Below are 9,019 nucleotides of genomic sequence, written 5' to 3'. Positions count from 1 at the left end.
AATTGATAGACTGCTAGCAAGATTAATAAAGAAAAAAAGAGAGAAGAATCAAATAGATGCAATAAAAAATGATAAAGGGGATATCACCACCGATCCCACAGAAATACAAACTACCATCAGAGAATACTACAAACACCTCTACGCAAATAAACAGAAAATCTAGAAGAAATGGATAAATTCGTCAACACATACACCCTCCCAAGACTAAACCAGGAAGAAGTTGAATCTCTGAATAGACCAATAACAGGAGCTGAAATTGTGGCAATAATCAATAGCTTACCAACCAAAAAGAGTCCAGGACCAGATGGGTTCACAGCCGAATTCTACCAGAGGTACAAGGAGGAACTGGTACCATTCCTTCTGAAACTACTCCAATCAATAGAAAAAGAGGGAATCCTCCCTAACTCATTTTATGAGGCCAGCATCATCCTGATACCAAAGCCTGGCAGAGACACAACAAAAAAAGAGAATTTTAGACCAATATCCTTGATGAACATTGATGCAAAAATCCTCAATAAAATACTGGCAAACCAAATCCAGCAGCACATCAAAAAGCTTATCCACCATGATCAAGTGGGCTTCATCCCTGGGATGCAAGGCTGGTTCAATATACGCAAATCAATAAATGTAATCCAGCATATAAACAGAACCAAAGACAAAAACCACATGATTATCTCAACAGATGCAGAAAAGGCCTTTGACAAAATTCAACAACCCTTCATGCTAACAACTCTCAATAAATTAGGTATTGATGGGATGAATCTCAAAATAATAAGAGCTATCTATGACAAACCCACAGCCAAAATCATACTAAATGGGCAAAAACTGGAAGCATTCCCTTTGAAAACTGGCACAAGACAGGGATGCCCTCTCTCACCACTTCTATTCAACATAGTGTTGGAAGTTCTGGCCAGGGCCATCAGGCAGGAGAAGGAAATAAAGGGTATTCAATTAGGAAAACAGGAAGTCAAATTGTCCCTGTTTGCAGATGACATGATTGTATATCTAGAAAACCCCACGGTCTGAGCCCAAAATTTCCTTAAGCTGATAAGCAACTTCAGCAAAGTCTCAGGATACAAAATCAATGTACAAAAATCACAGGCATTCTTATACATCAGTAACAGACAAACAGAGAGCCAAATCATGAGTGAACTCCCATTCACAATTGCTTCAAAGAGAATAAAATACCTAGGAATCCAACTTACAAGGGATGTGAAGGACCTCTTCAAGGAGAACTACAAACCACTGCTCAAGGAAATAAAAGAGGATACAAACAAACGGAAGAACATTCCATGCTCATGGGTAGGAAGAATCAATATCGTGAAAATGGCCATCCTTCCCAAGGTAATTTACAGATTCAATGCCATCCCCATCAAGCTACCAATGACTTTCTTCACAGAATTGGAAAAAACTACTTTAAAGTTCATATGGAACCAAAAAAGAGCCTGCATCACCAAGTCAATCCTAAGCCAAAAGAACAAAGCTGGAGGCATCACACTACCTGACTTCAAACTATACTACAAGGCTATAGTAACCAAAACAGCATGGTACTGGTACCAAAACAGAGATATAGATCAACGGAACAGAACAGAGCCGTCAGAAATAATGCCACATATCTACAACTATCTGATCTTTGACAAACCTGAGAAAAACAAGAAATGGGGAAAGGATTCCCTATTTAATAAATGGTGCTGGGAAAACTGGCTAGCCATATGTAGAAAGCTGAAGCTGGATCCCTTCCTTACACCTTATACAAAAATCAATTCAAGATGGATTAAAGACTTAAATGTTAGACCTAAAACCATAAAAACCCTAGAAGAAAACCTAGGCATTACCATTCAGGACATAGGCATGGGCAAGGACTTCATGTCTAAAACACCAAAAGCAATGGCAACAAAAGCCAAAATTGACAAATGGGATCTCATTAAACTAAAGAGCTTCTGCACAGCAAAGGAAACTACCATCAGAGTGAACAGGCAACCTACAAAATGGGAGAAAATTTTCGCAACCTACTCATCTGACAAAGGGCTAATATCCAGAATCTACAATGAACTCCAACAAATTTACAAGAAAAAAACAAACAAACCCATCAAAAAGTGGGTGAAGGACGTGAACAGACACTTCTCAAAAGAAGACATTTATGCAGCCAAAAAACACATGAAAAAATGCTCACCATCACTGGCCATCAGAGAAATGCAAATCAAAACCACAATGAGATACCATCTCACACCAGTTAGAATGGCAGTCATTAAAAAGTCAGGAAACAACAGGTGCTGGAGAGGATGTGGAGAAATAGGAACACTTTTACACTGTTGGTGGGACTGTAAACTAGTTCAACCATTGTGGAAGTCAGTGTGGCGATTCCTCAGGGATCTAGAACTAGAAATACCATTTGACCCAGCCATCCCATTACTGGGTATATACCCAAAGGACTATAAATCATGCTGCTATAAAGACACATGCACACGTAAGTTTATTGCGACATTATTCACAATAGCAAAGACTTGGAACCAACCCACATGTCCAACAATCATAGACTGGATTAAGAAAATGTGGCACATATACACCATGGAATACTATGCAGCCATAAAAAATGATGAGTTCATGTCCTTTGTAGGGACATGGATGAAATTGGAAATCATCCTTCTCAGTAAACTATCGCAAGAACAAAAAACCAAACACTGCATATTCTCACTCATAGGTGGGAATTGAACAATGAGAACACATGGAGACAGGAAGGGGAACATCACACTCTGGGGACTGTTGTGGGGTGGGGGGAGGGGGGAGGGATAGCACTGGGAGATATACCTAATGCTAGATGACGAGTTAGTGGGTGCAGCGCACCAGCATGGCACATGTATACATATGTAACTTACCTGCACATTGCGCACATGTACCATAAAACCTAAAGTATAATAATAATAATAATAACTATAATCCCAGCACTTTGGGAGTCTGAGGTGGGTGGATCACCTGAGGTCAGGAGTTCAAGACCAGCCTGGCCAACATGGTGAAACCCTGTCTCTACTAAAAATACAAAAATTAGCCTGGTTTGGTGGCACAAGCCTGTAATCCCAGCTACTTGGTAGGCTGAGGTAGGAGAATTGCTTGACCCCAGGAGGCAGAGGTTCCAGTGAGCCAAGATCATGCCATCGCACTCCAGCCTGGGAGGCAAGAGCGAAACTCCGTCTCAAAAAAAAGAAAGAAAAAGAAAGAAAAGAAAAGAAAAAGGCACCTGGGAAATGCGATCTTCAGACCAAGGAAGGACTCTGTGACATTTGAGAATGATGTCTATCACACATAAAGCACCATTCTTAGGACATTACAGAGCTCTGGGATGTGAATTCTTCGTTTGTCTCTAATTTGTTCATCAAAATGCTTTAAGAGTGCAAGTATTTTTGAAGCTATACATACAGTGAAATTATTAAGTGACAGCTGTAGTTTTTAAAATTGTGCTTCCAAAATACACACATAATTCCTAATTTTTTGAGAATACTCATAAAATTCTAACTTAAAAAAAAACAACAACCAGACATACATTCCACAAATCCTACTCAAGAGGCTGTTGGAGGAAAAGTGGGTGCAGAGAGCAGAAGGAATGTTAGAAGAGTGAAAAAATGAGAAACATCACAGCATTCCAATAAAAAATTAAAGATGTTTCTTCTTCCCTCAAAAAGCTCTCTGGAGCATGGTGCAGTGACTCACACCTGTAATCCCAGCACTTTGGGAGGTTGAGGCAGGAGGATTACTTGAGCCCAGGAGTTTGAGAACAGCCTGGGCAACATAGCAAGACCCCCGTCTCTACAAAAAATGCGAACATTAGCTGGGCATAGTGGCTCATGCCTGTAATCCCAGCACTTTGGGAGGCTGAGGTAGGAGGATTTCATGAGCCCAGGAGTTCGAGACCAGCCTAGGCAACAGAGGGAGGTCTCGTCTCTACAAAAATAAAAAATTAGCCAGGTTTGGTGGCATGTGTCTGTAGTCCTAGGTACTCGGGATGCTGAGGTGGGAAAACTGCTTGAGCCCAGCAGGTCAAGGCTGCAGTGAGCTATGATTGTGCCTGGGTAACAGAGTGAGAGACCCTGCCTCAAAAGAAAAAAAAGAAAAAAGCTCTCTGGAGAACAAAGTAGCTGTGGATTCAGTGCACTCTTCTTGCATGCTCAGATCCCTTTGCTACAATTAGGGCTTCAGATGTAGTCAACGGCAAGTAACACATGCACTGAATACATTTCCTTATTATCTATTTAATAAGTAAATCCCATCAAAGTAGACTACTTGTTGGGGTCTGATGCTACTGAGCAGTTCCCTAGCCTATTATCTCCAAGTTTCTGTTGCAGCTTTCTGCTGAGTTTTAACATCAGACGAGATGTAGCTTTGGAATATGATTATTACAAACTCCATTCTCCAAATGCACAAAATAATCTTTTTTAGCTTCTTTTCTTGTCAATAAAGTGATTCACCTAAACGCTGGCTATTTCCACAACAGCACAATCTGAGGCTTTTGGTGTTTCTATGTCCTGTAAAAATGGGGAGGCAGCCCTTGGCTTTGGCAGTTGTGGAAGATAGAAATAGAGTAATGGAAGAAGTACACTGTACCGGTCAATACAGGTGATGTCCCCTCTCTTCTCCAGCAACAGAATAACAACCTCAAGTTTTTCGATTCTGGATGAAGACTGGCCAGATGTGGTGGCTCATGCCTGTAATCCTAGCACTTTGGGAGGCTGCGGCAGGTGGATCATGAGGTCAGGAGTTCGAGAGCAGCCTGGCCAACATAGCGAGACCCTGTCTCTACTAAAAATACAAAAATTAGCTGGGTGTGGTGGTGGGTGCCTGTAACCCCAGCTACTCGGGAGGCTGAGGCAGGAGAATTGCTTGAACCCAGGGGATGGAGGTTGCAGTGAGCCAAGATTGCACCACTCTAGCCTGGGTGAAAGAGCAAAACTCCATCTCAAAAAAAAAAAAAAAAAAAAAAAAAAGACAAAGAACTACCCCAAGTAGCTGAAATTTGAAAAAAATTGTAGAGAAAGTCAGTTAGCTTTGTTAAACTGGTTGCTTTCAAACCTCATGCCAGAACTACTAATAAAGTAGCAATCCCAGCAAATTTGCAATATCTGCTGCTTTGCCCATCCTGTGATGGAAAGCCCTTCACAAACTAAAATGTCATTAATCCCACCATGGCAGGGTAGAAAGAGGTAAAGCAAAGGAATGAGATGATCCAGAGCAGGGGACCCCATCCCCGGTCTGCAGACCGGTACTGGTTCATGGCCTGTTAGGAAATGGGCAATACAGCAGGAGGTGAGCAGTGAGTAAGCCAGCCTTACCGCCTGAGCTCTGCCTCCTGTCAGATTGGTGGCAGCATTAGATTCTCATAGTAATGCCAACTCTACTGTGAACTGTGCATGTTCTCCTTATGAGAATCTAATGCCTGATGATCTGTCACTGTCTCCCATCACCCCCAGATAGGACGGTCTAGTTGCAGGAAAACAAGCTGAGGGCTCCGACTGATTTTACTTTATGTTGAGTTGTATAATTATTTCATTATATATTACAATGTATTAATAATAATGAAAAGAAAGCACACAATAAATGTAATGTGCTTGAATCATCCTGAAACCATCCTCCCCAGCCCCTGTCCATGGAAAAATTATCTTTCATAAAACTGGTCTCTGGTGCCAAAAAGGTTGGGGACTGCTGATCCAGAAAACTAACTGATTTCTAGAGTTTACCCTACCCACATAACTCACTCCTTTGAATGATAGCAATACATTTCCTTTCTTCACAATTTTTAATTTATTTTTATTTTTTGAGACAGGGTCTTATTCACCCAGGATGGAGTGCAGTGGCACCATCTCAGCTTATGGCAGCCTAGAACCTACTGGGCTCAAGCAATCCTCCTGGCTCAGCCTCCCAAGTAGCTGGGACCACAGATGCATGCCACCACACCTAGCTAATTTTTTTTTTTTTTTTGGTAGAGATGAGGTCTCACTATGTTGCCCAGGCTGATCTCCAACTCCTGGGCTCATGTGAACCACGTGCCTGACCCAAAGTCCTGGGATTCCAGGTGTGAGCCACCAGACCGGGCTCACATTTCCTTTTCTTTTTTTAAAGCTTACATATAATCATATTCATTAGAACTGAAAAGTGAAATGTAGTTTTCTTTTCTGTAAACAGATAAAATTGCTTTTAGGCATATGTTAGAAGAAAGGGTATGGCTCTGGAGAGAAGATCTAGCTAAAGGTACCCCTACTTCCTACATGAACTTGGGCAAGATGCCCAGCCTCCTGAGCAGCTGCTCTATCATCTGTAACATGAGAGTGATCAATACCACATCCCAGAGCGTTATCACAGAGGACAAATGAGAATCTACCTGAAAGCCCTTTGTAATTTCTGAAGTCCTATATACATTATTGCTTTTATGAGATTAGAGCAGTGCACAGTTTTTAATAATTATTAAAGAATTTTGGTGATTTATGCTTGTAATCTCAGGACTTTGGGAGACCAAGGTGGGAGGATGGCTTAAGCCCAAGAGTTCCATACCAGCCTGGGCAACATGGTTAGACCCTGTCTCTACAAAAAATACAAAAATTAGTCAGGCATGGTGGTGGACACCTGTAGTCCTAGCTACTCAGGAGGCTGAGATGGCTGGGTTACCAGATCCTGGGAGATTGAAGCCGCAGTGAGCCATACTCACGCCACTGTACTCCAATCTGGACCACAGAGTGAGACCCTATTACCAAAAAAAAAAGAGTCAAAGTCAAAGGGAAGGGAAGGGAAGGGAAGGGAAGGGAAGGGAAGGGAAGGGAAGGGAAGGGAAGGGAAGGGAAAGGAAGGGAAAGGAAGGGAAAGGAAGGGAAAGGGAAAGGAAAGGAAGGGGAAAAATTAGGTTAAAGCTGGAGAGAGGGGCAGGAAAGGCAGTAGTGTTACCAAAAGGACACAAAATTTGCTGGCTTCAGAACAATTTCCTTTTGGAAAGGGAACAATCCTCTCTACCTCTGCCCCATTACCAGCTGGGCACAGAGAAGCCTATTGCCTGGGAAGGAGAGAAGCAGAAAATAATCTCAGCCAGGTTAGTGCTATAGAAAACCAAGACGAAAATGTTGTCAGGTTCTAGGGTAAAAAGAAGCAAGATTCTAGAGCTGTTCAGAAGTTAGGATGTAGATTTTCTACGGCAATGGGAGAAAAACTGGACGGTCCCTTGAAACCCTGGTTTCAAACATTGTTCATTTTTAACAATACCAAAGAGCCATATTTACACTTAAGTTTTCTTCTATGGTGTTGTTACATATTGTTTTTACCTTTTTATAGAGTAGCTAACACAGGCAGTGATCAGATCAGTGGGGTGGCTGGTGAATGCGTGTGGACCATGACCAGCCGTGCATTGCATTCTATGGAAACTTTAACTGAAGATACAGAAATAGTGAGGGGTTACAAGACATTTCTGTAAAGGTCACCCATGTGCTATTCATTTTCCCTACTTTTCTATTCCCTCTTCTTGTTTTCATCTGCCATCATCTCTTTTTAATTTCTGTATTTCTCTCTCTCCTATCTCCTTATTACACTGAAACAATGTGCAATTTTTAAAAGGTGCAACAAGAAAAAGTTTAAAAACATATAAATACCCATGTTGAGATCCATTTTTGTCCAGTTAAGGAAACTTTTTAAATGATGAGGTCTATGTTGGCACGCACGCAAAACAAAAACAAAAACAAAAACAAAAACTATAAGCATTTCACATGATGGATTACCTTTTTTTGGATTTAAAGAATTATACAAATCCAGCAGTGTTAAAAGTAATAAATGTATGTATGTGGAGTTTTTACAATCCGTGTTCCTTTCGCTTAGTATCTAGGATTAGAAACTTATCAAAGCAGCTTAGGCCCGGGTCGTCCTTTGCCTTTGCATGTATTTGCAGCCCGCTCTGCGACGCTGCCTCTGCTGCACTGTGTGCCAGGCTTGCTGCGCTCAGCGGTGGCCCGCCTCCGCGCCAACGCTCCCAACTCGCCTTTCCCGCAGTTCCTGCAGCGGTGCCTGGGCCACAGGCCTGGCACTTCTGGCTGCTCGGAGTGTGCGCAGGGTCTGCAGGGCGGTCACATCTCCTGTGGCCTCGCAGCTGTGGCTGCAGCGTGGCTGCGCGCTAAAGGAGACATAGCTTTTGTTGATTTCCTGAGTGATGAAATTAAGAAGGAAAGGAAAATCCAGAAGCCTAAGACCCTCCCTAAGATGTCTGGAGGTTGGGAGCTGGAATTGAATGGTACAGAAGCTAAATTAGTGTGGAAAGTTGCCGGGGGAAAGATTACTGTCACTTTCAACATTAACACAGCATTCCACCAACATTTGACGATGAAAAGGAACTCTCACAAGGGCAGAAAGTTGAAGAACAGGAGCCTCAATTGACATCAACTCCCAATTTTGTGGTTGAAGTTATAGAGAATGATGGCAAGAATGCCCTTTTGCTGGACTGTCACTATCCAGAGGATGAGGTTGGACAAGAAGAGAAGGCTGAGAGTGACATTTTCTCTATCAGAGAAGTTAGCTTTCAGTCCACTGGCAAGTCTGAATGGGAGGACGGTAACAATACACTCAACACAGATTCCCTGGACTGAGCCTTACAAGACCATCTAGTGGATTTCCTTGTGGACCAAGGGGTGGACAACACTTTTGCAGGTGAGTTGGTGGAGCTCAGCACAGCCCTGGAGCAACAGGAGTACATTACTTTTCTTGAAGACCTCAAAAGTTTTGTCAAGGGCCAGGAAAGCAGACAAACACTGAAAGCTGTAGTATTACGGCAGGCATTAGCCAGTGAACGAATCCTACTCTGAAGCCAGACACATGTGCTTTGAAATGATTATCCTAATATCATGGGGAAAAATAGCAAATTTAAATAAATTCTTTTGCACTGTCATTTATTATCATTTTTTTTTCTGTAAAATCCGTTATTTCTAGATTTTTATATAACATAATAGAAAATAAAATTGGTTTGTCTCCTCCAAAAAAATCAAGGCAAAATAATTACTGAGCT

The 9,019-nt window shown here is 42.0% G+C and overlaps 1 pseudogene; it reads left to right on the top strand.

The window, feature by feature from the left end:
• The first annotated feature begins 7,363 nt into the window (after positions 1 to 7,363).
• On the top strand, positions 7,364 to 8,819 carry LOC100452737 (complement component 1 Q subcomponent-binding protein, mitochondrial-like; annotated as a pseudogene).
• Positions 8,820 to 9,019: the final 200 nt, after the last annotated feature.

This window comes from Pongo abelii, chromosome 18 (assembly GCF_028885655.2).
Source record: "Pongo abelii isolate AG06213 chromosome 18, NHGRI_mPonAbe1-v2.0_pri, whole genome shotgun sequence".
NCBI classification, from domain to species: Eukaryota; Metazoa; Chordata; class Mammalia; order Primates; family Hominidae; genus Pongo; species Pongo abelii.
This window is presented reverse-complemented; position numbering and strand designations above follow the sequence as displayed.